Below are 12,033 nucleotides of genomic sequence, written 5' to 3' on the forward strand. Positions count from 1 at the left end.
TTCATAGGCATGGTGTGGAGACTTTGGTACACACGTGCAGTCACTAAATGCTGTAAGAAATTGCATACTGAAAAAGGATGTCACAAGGTAAAAACATGTAAGGGTCAAGGTGAATAAGGTCTTGCTCTAGGTGGAAAAGGCTTCCTTCTCTACCAAAATTATTAAGCTACATCTATTCAAGAATCACTGTTTGATCCAACACTCAAGTGGAGAAACACGTACAGGTAGACATAGAGCAGTGGATGTCCTCACACCAAGACTGAAGACATTTGGCTATCAATGGTGGGTGAATGTGATTATCAGCATGGGAGACATTGAGTGATTTTTCAGAAAGATGAAGTGGCAATAGCTATGAACTCCACAAAATATAATATTTACACAATATTTGTCTTCTTTATGAATATCTCAGAGCAGAATCAAGGCATCCAATGTTAAGTAGCAATAACACTAAGCTCCAGCTCTGTCAATAACAGGAGAAGCAACTGGAGACTCATTCTTTAACTCAACTGGCCTTGATTTCTTTCCTATAAAGTTAACAGCTGGACTAAGTGACTTCTAAGCCCCATTTTAACTAATGTTCTATATGAATTTTAGAAAAGGTAATTACCTGGTTATCCAAATCAATGGAGCATTGAACCAAGTAACAACTGAAAACAAGAACTGCCTTGTCCATATCTGAGTGAAGTTGGATATTATATGTGGTTTGTAGAATTTCTGAGTCTTACACAGACTTCTGTCATGCCTTTAATGTTTAACTATATCAGTTATCTATTGCCACAATGCTGTCTAATCACTCCAAAACTCAGTGACTTAAAACAGTAAGTGTCTATTATTGCTTGCTCTACACACCTGGGGAGAAGTTTTGATCTGGGCCAGGTTTGGCTGCTCTCAGCTGGATTTGCTTATGCATCTGCAATCAGCTGGTGGACCTGTTGGGAGATGGCTGATCTAGGATGGCTTCATGTACATGTCTCATGAATCATTAACCTGGTGACTGAGTGACACTCAGCCAAAAGTCTCTCATCATTTGGGAGAATGGCACAAACTCATTCTCACGGCAGATGGGAAGGGTTGCAAGAGAGAGAAGAGACACTAAGAAGACCAGTGGAAACATATGTACAAGACTGGCATATGGTCACTTTCACCACATTCTAGTGGTGAAAACAAGTTGCAAGACAAGTCCAGATTTGAGGGATGAGAAGCTGCAAAGTCCAATCGCAAAGTGTGTTGATTTAGAGAGGTGTGGAGAATTAGGAACATTCTGATAATCTGCCACACTATACTTAGACACAAAGAATGATCTCTATTTTCTAGTGGTAACATATGTGTTTCTCTACTTACTTTGTAGTGTTCTGTAATTTCCTATAGACATCATCTTCCATTGTTTTGGGTTTTTTTCCCCTATGTAAGCCACTCACTCTACTTACCATTATTCAGTATTATATTTGGCTAAACCAGAATTTGGGGCCAATTAACCCAACTTGATTATTGTAGCATTTACTGTCTATTTACTCTTGGATTAATGGTATGGAGGCCGACATCCTAATTATAAATATGTAAATATTATTCCAAAATTGACCCTAATATAGTTAATATACAGAAAAAGATAGATATGATCCTTACAGAGCTGGGATTCTAAAATATTAGAAGAGATCGGGAAATTTGAAATGATATATACTACTTGCTGCTATGCTTTCTAGATCATTTTTGAGTCTCAGTTAGCTTTTCTACAAAAAATAGACATTTACTTATCTTAATTGTCTTCTAATGTTAATTTCTATGAGTCAGTCATTTTAAGTAGACTCAGTATGGCAACATTCCTGAGTCATGCTAGACCCTTTTAACTTACTGAAGCCTTAGAATATATATACTTTTAAATATTTTGAGTATTCTTAATGTTTAAATAAGTAAAAATGTCAAAGTTACCTAGCATGGATTGACATCAGCAAGTGGCTTTGACAGAGTTTAGTCAGGGACAAATCTTTAGCCACATCAGATAAAGATAGATTCATTCCTTAAAAACTTCTTTGGTATTTTTTTCCAATATGCTTGTGAAAACACTAAGAATGCTTTTCCATACAAATGTTTTTTAATAACTCTGCGATTACTCTCCACTAGTCATGTTCAAATCTTTCCTTGTTACCAATAGTCTCTCTAAATCCGGGTAGATCAGTATGATTAAAAGGAGAGAAATATTTGAGATCAAACACGGTACTACAACATAGTAAAAATCTTGTCTCATTTTCTGTGTCATCTGAAAAAAAAAAAACTAGTAAGTAAAAAATAAGATAAAATTTTATTATAGTTTATATATAAACTATATATATATATATAGCATATATATATATATATATATAGCATTGAGCGGTTTCAGAAAAATATATTTTCACAGAAAATATATATATATATTTTTTTTTTTTTCTGTGCCCCAGAAAAATATAACTGACATACAGATGTAGACCATTGATGTCCATTTTAGAATGAGTTCTAGTGATGGTTGTGGGAAAGAGATTTACCTTTCTGTTCAACATTTCCATAAACTTTTCACAAACTTCAAATAATTTAAAAATACAAGATGAAGAAATACATTAGAAATTTTCTAATAGTCAACCACAGAAATATGATATTACCAACTTAAAGCCAAAATTATTCTCCCTCCTTATTAGAATGTGGCACATTTGACCATCAAATACGATTAAAAATATCTTTGAAGAATATAATTTGATATTTTCTATTTGAAAAGAAGAAAAATGCAATGCTTAAAATACTGGCTAATGAGAAAATGCAAAACTGAAAAGTAAATATAAGACAGTGGCACTCTGGAATAAGCAATACCTTTAGCATATTAAAAGCTGGTCAATCCCAAAGCCACTGTTTTTGTTGCTGTGCATGTGCCCTAAGAGTTTTTCCAACTGGCAAAGCAGTGACAAGGTGCATATGCTTTTTCATACTTCTTGTTGTTTGTACAAAGCTATTTTGGTTGACTCCACACAAATACAGGGAAATAGAAGCTTGAGGCCACCACTGGAATATTCAAAAAACACAAAGAAAACCCATGTGTTTCATTCATACAGCAATTTGGGGTGAATGTGGTTTTTGGCCCACATTTTCCAGAAAACCACTTAATCCTCCAAGTTTCTTCTAAGTCTAGATACACAACCAGAATCCCAGCTGAACCGATTCACTCAGTCTGGAGATCCCAACTGGTCCAGGATATGCAGTCAACATCTTTCTGAACTCTTGGAGGACCAGAAGAAATTTACGGGTTATATGGAAATAGAAACCGCTCAATGCCTTTCAAATTCTAGTAGAGCAAGAAATCACAGGCTGAATCCTTTCAACTACCCAGGACAGTTATAGCATTCTCCACTGTTTCTCATGGCCCTTGTTTTACACTAACACACCTGTGTAACGCTCTGGAACCAGGCTCCCTAGGTTCACATCTAGACCATACTATTCCCTAGTTGTGGTATCCAGTCGCTTAAACACTCTCTGGCTCTATTTCCTCACAAATAACGTGAGGATAATAATATATAACTTACAGTGTTCTTGTTAGCATGAAATAAGATTATATATATAAAGCTTCTTGCTATAGAGCCTGGCACATGTTAAACACTCAGTGTCAGCTCTGATATTGTTATTATATCATATCACCATCATCATCACCATCATCATCAGTTTTATGCAACCAAATACATACAAGAAAGTCAGACTGTAAATCTGACATCAACCTTACATATCACATAAAATGCTTATTACTAAGAAAGGAATTCTTACAGAATTCCTAATTGAAGAATTCCTAATATGGGGAACTGCCTTCATAAATCTGGGCTCTAATGCTCATCCGTGGCAAATCATTAAAGGGGATTGAGAAGTCCATCTTTCAAGCTCATCCTAACCTCTGAAAGCCCTATTCAGCCCTGGACTCATCAATCAGTATTTATGGAGCACCACATCAGACAGTGATGGAATTAAAGAAGGAGAAATGTCCCCTGCTCCAGACAGACTCATCACCCAGGGAGGAGACAGCCATATTCACAAATAATTACCGTGCATTAATGCATTGCATTTGCTCTTGGGAAGCAGCAGGCCAACAAAGAGGATACTTACATTATGCCTGAGGGGGTCGGAGAAGGCTTGACACCGGAAGGGACATGAGTCTTGGAAAATGAGAAGAAGCCACCAAATAGAGAAAAGGGAAAAAAGGACTCCACATACGGAGTAGCAGGTACCAAGGGGTTATGAAAGCTCTGGTAATGAGGATGTAGTTAGATGCGGTTGAAGCAAGAGATATATTCTAGAGATCAAACAAGGAAGCCTGGAGAGGGAATTATGAGAATACACGCCCTACCACATTCTGTAGAAAATAAAAATGAATTAAAACATAGATATTTTAGAGATGCCCACACAAACCTCATCTGAAAAAAAATGACCCCCCAAAAAATGGCAAAAAAAAGAAAATACTTGCTTAGATGACAGTACATTTTACTTGCTCTTGGAAAAATCTCCCTGTGAATGCCTTCTTTCCTTCTTTTTTTTTTTAATGGACCAAAAGGAAACGAAGTAATATTTATTGTGTCTCTTGCATTTGCTCCTTAGGAAAATGGCATTAGCCTCATATGGAAACACTTTGACAGGCCCCTGAAAATAATTCCTTAACCACAAACATGTCTTCTACTTGTCTGATCTCAAATTGTTCCAAGTGAGTATCACAGTTTCAGGTCAGTTTTAAGGATATGACAGGCACTATCAGTCCATTAAATATGAATGATATATGAGGTAGAGGGCGGAGGTGTTGGCACAGAAGGAAAGACTGCCGGTAGGAGCCCCATTCCAGGTTCTGTAGAGTGTCTGCCTCCCTAGGAACCTTCCAGTTCCACCTGAAGACACTTACCGGCGGCTCCTCAGCACAGATGAAGGGAGGAACAATGGAACTTCTCTGTGTTCATCACCCAAATACCATCTCAGTACCTCAGTGGAGCATGATTATTGGAAGCAAAAGAACACAGATAGAATTTCACATCCAAGCTTTGGAAATGGGAATAACAATGATGCAAGGACACAAACAACCCCTCTCACTGCACTCCACCCCTCCGCACCCCCTGCATCCACCTCCTTGTTGCTTTTTTGCCTCCAACTTCTCATTGGCGGACACCTGATCCACACAGCCATTTATTTCATTTTCAGAGTGCACAAGGCCACTTGGGACCCACTGATACGTGTGGGAAAGTGGTGGCCATGCTGCCTGCACCTGCCGCGGGGAGCCGCCCGTGGCCCCTCCCTCCCTGCTGTGCCCATTGTGTACCACCTTATTCTGTTTCAGTAGCGGCAGAAAAGAAGTCAAAGTAGCCAGCATTCAACATGACCACATACAAAAAGGAAGCCAGAAAGCTTCCTTGTACCTCTCTCCCTCCCAAAGCCTGCCCAGTGGCCTATTTCAATAGTAAGTGTAGCAATCCTATCTCTTTTCAGAGCTACAGCATGTCAGAATCAAGAATCAAAAAAAAAAAAAAAAAATCAGTAGAAGGCAACAGTATAAGCATTTATTTGGATGGCCCATTGAGCACTACTGGTATGAACCAGCTACACACACACACCCTAATTCAAAATTATTCATATTTGGTATCCCCAAGTAGACCATATCTATTACTTTTGTGCAGGTTAAGTAGATTTGAGATCCAAGGCTCCAAGGACTTTTAACTTCCAAGAGAATAGGCTGCAATACCAATAAATATTCACAGCAATCTCCTTGGAATGCAGACTAAAATTGGGTAACTCTATATACAGATCTTAATGACAACAGCGAAGAACACACATTCAAAGGAGAGGGGAAAGAAGCTTAGCAGCTACCGTCTTGAACAACTGTGCAGCAATGAAACAAGACCAAATTTTGAAGTTGGATGGCCAAATTGTTTAGTTGGTGTCTGTTACCATGCAGAGACTATAACTGCTCGATGGTGGTAATAATACATCATAAGACCTGGAAATGGAAAAGACCCATTAAATCATCAAGTAATGCCTTTGCCAGCACAGGATGCAGTTCCCAGAGAATATTCCTTAAAGTGCCCCTTGGGATGAGCTCCAAAGACCATGTCATTTTATCCATCTCCAAAGAGTGCAATCCAGCTATCTACAGTATCCGATTGCTGTTATGAAATTAAACTTTGGCCTTAAAAGCATTGTTCCATACCGAACTAGTCCTTGGTACCAGGTTTTCATTAAGAACCAGTCATAGCCCTTGGAGGAGGCAGGAAAGGTCATTTTATCCATTCCCCTACCTCCGGGCAGGTCTTGTGTGAAATGACACCAGCCTGGCTCTTATTATAAAATTCCCAGAGCAGGAAGTTCTATAGCCCCTGTTGTAATGTGCTTTCCCATGACACATAACCCTCATGTAGAGAGTGTTTTCTACAGTCTAGACGAAATCTCTCCCACCACAGTTTAAAAACATGTTCCCACAGTAGCAGAGAACTATCTATCGCCCGCCACGTATTGTGTTCACCTCAGAAGAAGAGGGCGGTGTGAGTCTTGATTTTAGCTAGGGTTTTTATATCCAAGTTTACCAAGAACAAAAGGTGATAGGGGCTTTTGGAAGGCAAGGCTTGTTCTTTTCCTCTTTGCTATTTTTTGGATTTTGATTTGTTATAAAAATAAAGTAGCACTCTGCTGACCGAAACCAATAATGCAGATTTTGATGTGTGTGATGCAAATCCATTTAATGCTTCATTTCATATTTCATTTTCATTATATTGAAAAAATTACAGATTTACTGATCAATTACATATGTAAAACCCAGAATCTACAACCTTGGAAGATTAAAATATTCACTATATAATATGCTGATTATGCATCATTATTATTTTTCTCTTACTTAAAATTGAAATGATTGGATAGGACCTTTATTGGCAATCTCTTATTCTACTTTTTAAGTTACTGTAAGTAATTGAAAGTCAGGAAATAGCATGTCTCTGCACTTTTACACAAATGGCAATTGTTTTTTTAATTACCTTTAACTGCTCTTTTCAAAATTTGTCCAGAGTAATGAAGCCTCAACCATCTTTCAGTAAGAAACCTGGAAACACATCACCTGAGTTTATGCTTCTGACAACTTCCTTATCTGACTTTTGATCATCTAGTGAGTCTATGGTTATCCACAAAATACTTTGAGGGAAGAAATCAGAATTATCTTCATGATATTGTTTTCTCATTTTTGAAAAAACAAAGTTTACAGGAATAATTTTATACTAAAAAATATTAGTTTTCATGTTAACACAAAATTTCTAAAACGTATCATGTTGATAAAATGAAACAATGTAAAAGAAAAAATGTACAATGTAGTCATTTGTATATCATGTTTATTTCAAATTTTTGACAAAATTTGAAAGCATTAAATTCTAGAGTGTAAAAGAGTGAGCTAGTGCCTTTTACAACACATACATCATTGTCTTTCCCTTACTCTCTCTTGTGTTAAAGAGAGGGAGAAGGAACATTTTCTTGAACTTAGCAAGAGGTATTCCCATGAACATTCCAATGAGAATTTTCTAATACAGTTGTCAAACCAGAATTTCTTCACATATCATAAGAAAGTTTAACCTTATGAAAATTCTTAAGAAATGCATACCTTAACTCAAAGTGGGTCATAATCTTAACAAGTATTTTATTTTACATCCAAGAATGCAGTGCTTCTGTAAGCCCACAATGCCCATATACAAGACAGTGGTGTAAGTATCATGCTTAACACCTCATATAACATTTTAGGAGATCTTCCTTTGCAAGTCTCTGCCTCCAAAGACAGACATACTTTTTGTGGATTTCTAAACTTAGCCAATATTGTTGGGAAAATATTCACTTCTGTACACCAACAATAATAGTTAACATTTTATTAAGTGCTTACCATGTGCTAAACACTCCACATGCATCATATTATTTGATTTTCATAATCACCCTGTGAAGTAGACACTACTGTGATTTCCATTTTGCAGGTGAGGTTTACCAAGGTTAAGTATCTTGCCCAAGGTCACACAGCTGGTAAGTAGCATGGCCAGGATTTAAACCTGACAGTTCATCTACAGAGCCTCAGACTGTATTCTAACCAGGCTTTGCACATGAATCTCTTGAAGTATCACTTTTATGTGACTCGACTTTCTTGTGCCCAACAGATTCAACAGCTTGGAACCATTAGAAAAATAAAAGCACACAGAAAAGCAAATCAAATAGATCTGAAATAAAAACAGTGTTTTAAAATACCTCTTTCAATCTCATGATCAGTAAGAATGAGAATAAAATTAACTCCTCAGTTAGATGTGTTTTTCTTTGTTTAAAACCTGGAAGGCACCCTAACTGCCTTACTAATTCTGACCTCATCAACGTTATATAAGGTTGGGTCACATAGAACAAATGAAAATGAGACTGGCCTCCTCCCTTTCTACTAGAAATAATAGCAGCATTTAAATATACCGTGGCTACTTCTAGTAAAGTTTTTAAACCCCCATCCCTCGAAAAGAGTGTACTTAAGTACAGAAAGAAAGAAAATAAAACAATCAGAAAATAATTATAGGCATACCCTTTTCAATAAAAGCAATTTTGTAAATTTTATTTAAAGATCTTGTCACTTTTGTCCAATCACGAATCATTTCATGTAAGCCATCAACAGGAACAATTCCATAATAATGAATTGTTCCATTTTTAGGATTCAGCGGAATATGTAGAGCTTCTGCATTTACCTTAAAGGATTTTTAAAAAGCACATAACTGTTACTAGATATGATTAGGTATTTCATGACACGGGAAGTAATTATTTGACCCAACTGGCAGTTTTAGCCGACTTTAGAAAGCTTGCCTCTCTCTGTGGTCAAGCGCTCATTGCTAAGAGCAAACGGATGAGCTTCAAAGCATTGGTTTAGACCATTGGAAACAGATAATCAACAGATGACACAGAGAAACGGGCCCCCCTTCGTTTTTTTTTTTGTTGTTTTTTTTTTTTTTTTTTTCCTTCCAGTTCTCCTTGTCAAAGGATGATTGATATGTATGGAGCAGCCCTTCAAACGCCAGCCACTGCCTGAGGCACTTCCTATAATCAAAGCACACGCCCACCCAGAGCTAATTAGACATTAGATTAGTGTCAACTGATTGATTTAAAGCAGCCGGCCCTTCTTCCCCACCCCTCCCCTCTCCCAGCACAGTCGAGGATGGGGCTGGTCTCCAAAATGGCTCTCTCACCAGACAGGCAAATTATTCATGGAAGCTCCAGGAAGGAAGCCTAGAGATAATGCAATGTGGCTAAAACACAGCCAGAAGAACGTTTCTAGAAGGAAAAGTGAGAGGGAGGAGAGAGAGAAGGAGGAACAGACAGAGAAAAAAAGAGAATGAATCATGTTTCCGAGAGCAATGAAACCCCTCGGTCCAATTTGTTAAGTTAGAGAGAGTGTTTGTGATGTTTGAAAGAAAATTATTTGCAATTTAACCTAGGAGAGTTCTGAGTACATTTGGCTACAATTTAGATACCATTTTTCAAAGTCTTTTCCCTTCATTTTTTTCCCCCTTTATAAATATATGAGCCGGGAACATTCAAAGTTGTCTTAATGGATTAAGCAGAGACAAGGCTGCAAGGAGCAAATTAAAAATGAAATAGTTACAGCTGTTGGACCTGGCATTGGGCAGAGAGGGGTAAAAAAGATTTCTCTTCTTACAGGATAAGGGAGATCTCAGAAAACACCAAGCCCTTGCAGAGTTCAGATGCGCATGCCTGCAAAACAGTGATTCCTCGACTTCTTAGCAACTGCACAGCTCAACTATGCTTACTCTGTAGAGGAGCCCAAAGAGCTGTAGTTCAGCTAAAAAGTGAGCCCATTCCCAGAAGAGACCACCAGAGTAGGGGGCAGCCAGGGGCCAGTTTTAGACTTTTCATTTGCAGATTAAAGGCCTTTTCCACTTGTCACGTCCTGCTACTATTGCACTCTGGGGTCAGGACTGATCCAACACAAACACACCTCTGGAATTATTTCTGTGAATATGGGACCCTGAGAAGTGCTGTAATGGCCCCAGAAACGTGTAAGACAGTACTCGTTAACGGAACTCCAAAAGTCTTCACGGAAGGACGCTTTCTCATGTCGTGGATGGGGGAGGGCTGGAGCAAAGGAAGAGGGGACAGCTAATGATTTGGGGGGAGGCAGGTAGAAGGTGAGAAGAACGGCAATGGCCAAGCAAGTGAAATGACATTCCAGTTAGCCATGACGTTTGATACTTTTAACGTCTCTACAGCTTTCAAGGCTGTATATATTATTTCACTGATTTTCTGCAAAATGCCTGGACGATAGATAGGGCATGTGTCATTATGAACTTACAGATTGGATATTCCGCCCGTTACAGATGAAACGATTAAGGTAAGTAATTTTTCCCTCACATTTGTAGGGAAAGTCAGTGAACTGGTACAAGATAAGTCTTACCAATGTGTCGTACTCCTTCCAACCTTCTGTCTTAATGGCATTTCATATATACATATAGTTCTTATTATTTTAATATTTAGATACCCAGTCCATTTTCATGCATTCTAAGACTTGAAGACCTACCCCTCTTAGCTCGAGAAATGAACCAGACCATAAGCCAGAAATCTAGGAGGTCATTAGGGAGGATGTACAGAATCCAGAAGAGGAAATGCTGAATCCTTGATTAAATACAGGAGTAATAACTCAGATTTTTATTCTATGAGAGGACTAAAGACCTAAGCCAGCTTCCGACTGGTTCCCACCAAACAGTAAAGATGCAGGAAAGTGGGCATTGAAAATTGAACACTGCACTCTAAAATACGTGAAAACTGGCGGAAGTTTCTGGAATCCAAAATGCAATCAGGCACCAGAACAGAATGGAATTATTGTTTTATATTTCTTGTGTATGGGTCTTAGCATCATAATGACAGCTTTCAAGGACTACTTTAGGTTGAAATATGAAGCCACTAGTGCCAAGAGTGGGTAAAGTCTGGACAATTCCATCCACGTCACTGGTTTCCCCTGGCTCTCTTGTCTCCCTGTGGAGACAGGAATTCAGAGAACACAATCGGAGAGCCAAAAGGGGTGAGGCATACGGGAGAGTCCTCCAAATGCCGATTCGGCAAATTTTAACTTTTGCAGCTATAAACCTTTCAATACCTCAAAATAAATCCTTCAGTTTTATATGAGATTTTGGTTCCTGCAGCTGTAGATTTATGCAGTGTGCTAAGGCCAGGCCAGAAGAAGTGAACACAAGCGATGTGACAGATAGCGTACGGATGTTATTCAGCTTCTCACCACAGTATTGCTCACTTAGGAACTTTCCAAATGTCATGCATAGTCCCCCTCATTAATTAGCTGCTAAAGCAGCTGATCTTCTGCCATGGATGTGTGTCTCCAGCTGCTCGCCTTCGGCTTGTGAGACACAGAAAGCAATGTACTTCCTTGCCCCTGGCCTGGATCTGAGACTGTCAGACAGGCAAATCACCACAGGCATCACTGGGGCAGACTGCTCTGTTCATTGCTGGTCTCCCCTCTTTGTGTGCCAAGTTATGTGCCTTGGTTGCTAGTGAGAAATGGATTACTAAAACATAATGTGCTTCAGGAGCCAACTATATTACCTAGGAAAATTGTTAAGACATGTCAACCACATAAACAGCCAGTAGGTTTTGACAGTAAGACCGTGTGCAAGACAACAGACCTATTACTATATTGCCTTTATTGATATTCTTAAAAATAAACTATAATTTATGAAAATTATAATGAATCACGCTCTGTGCTAGTTTTCTTACAAATATCTTAGTTAATCCTCATAATGACTGCAAGGTAGATAATACTGACTTCACTCCACAAAGAAACTAAGGATCGGAGAGGTTAGATGCCTTACCTGAAAATCATCCAGGTAGATGGTGAGGAACCCTGTCTCCTTCCTCCTCGACATCATATGATGAACTTAGAGGAGAATGGTAATTCCTTCAAAACATAGCAACGTGCAAAAAAGAAAGAGGAGACTATCCTCTAGCTAAAATTATTGGGAGAGACCCATATTG

General features: G+C 38.4%; 1 long non-coding RNA gene across 1 annotated transcript in view; it reads left to right on the forward strand.

Annotated features, from left to right (window-relative positions):
- Nucleotides 1-12,033, forward strand: part of LOC118530365 (uncharacterized) — a 101,461-nt gene that overhangs the window by 35,421 nt on the left and 54,007 nt on the right. The gene's annotated exons all lie outside the window — the stretch shown is intronic.

Source organism: Halichoerus grypus, chromosome 2, assembly GCF_964656455.1.
Source record: "Halichoerus grypus chromosome 2, mHalGry1.hap1.1, whole genome shotgun sequence".
Classification (NCBI taxonomy): Eukaryota; Metazoa; Chordata; class Mammalia; order Carnivora; family Phocidae; genus Halichoerus; species Halichoerus grypus.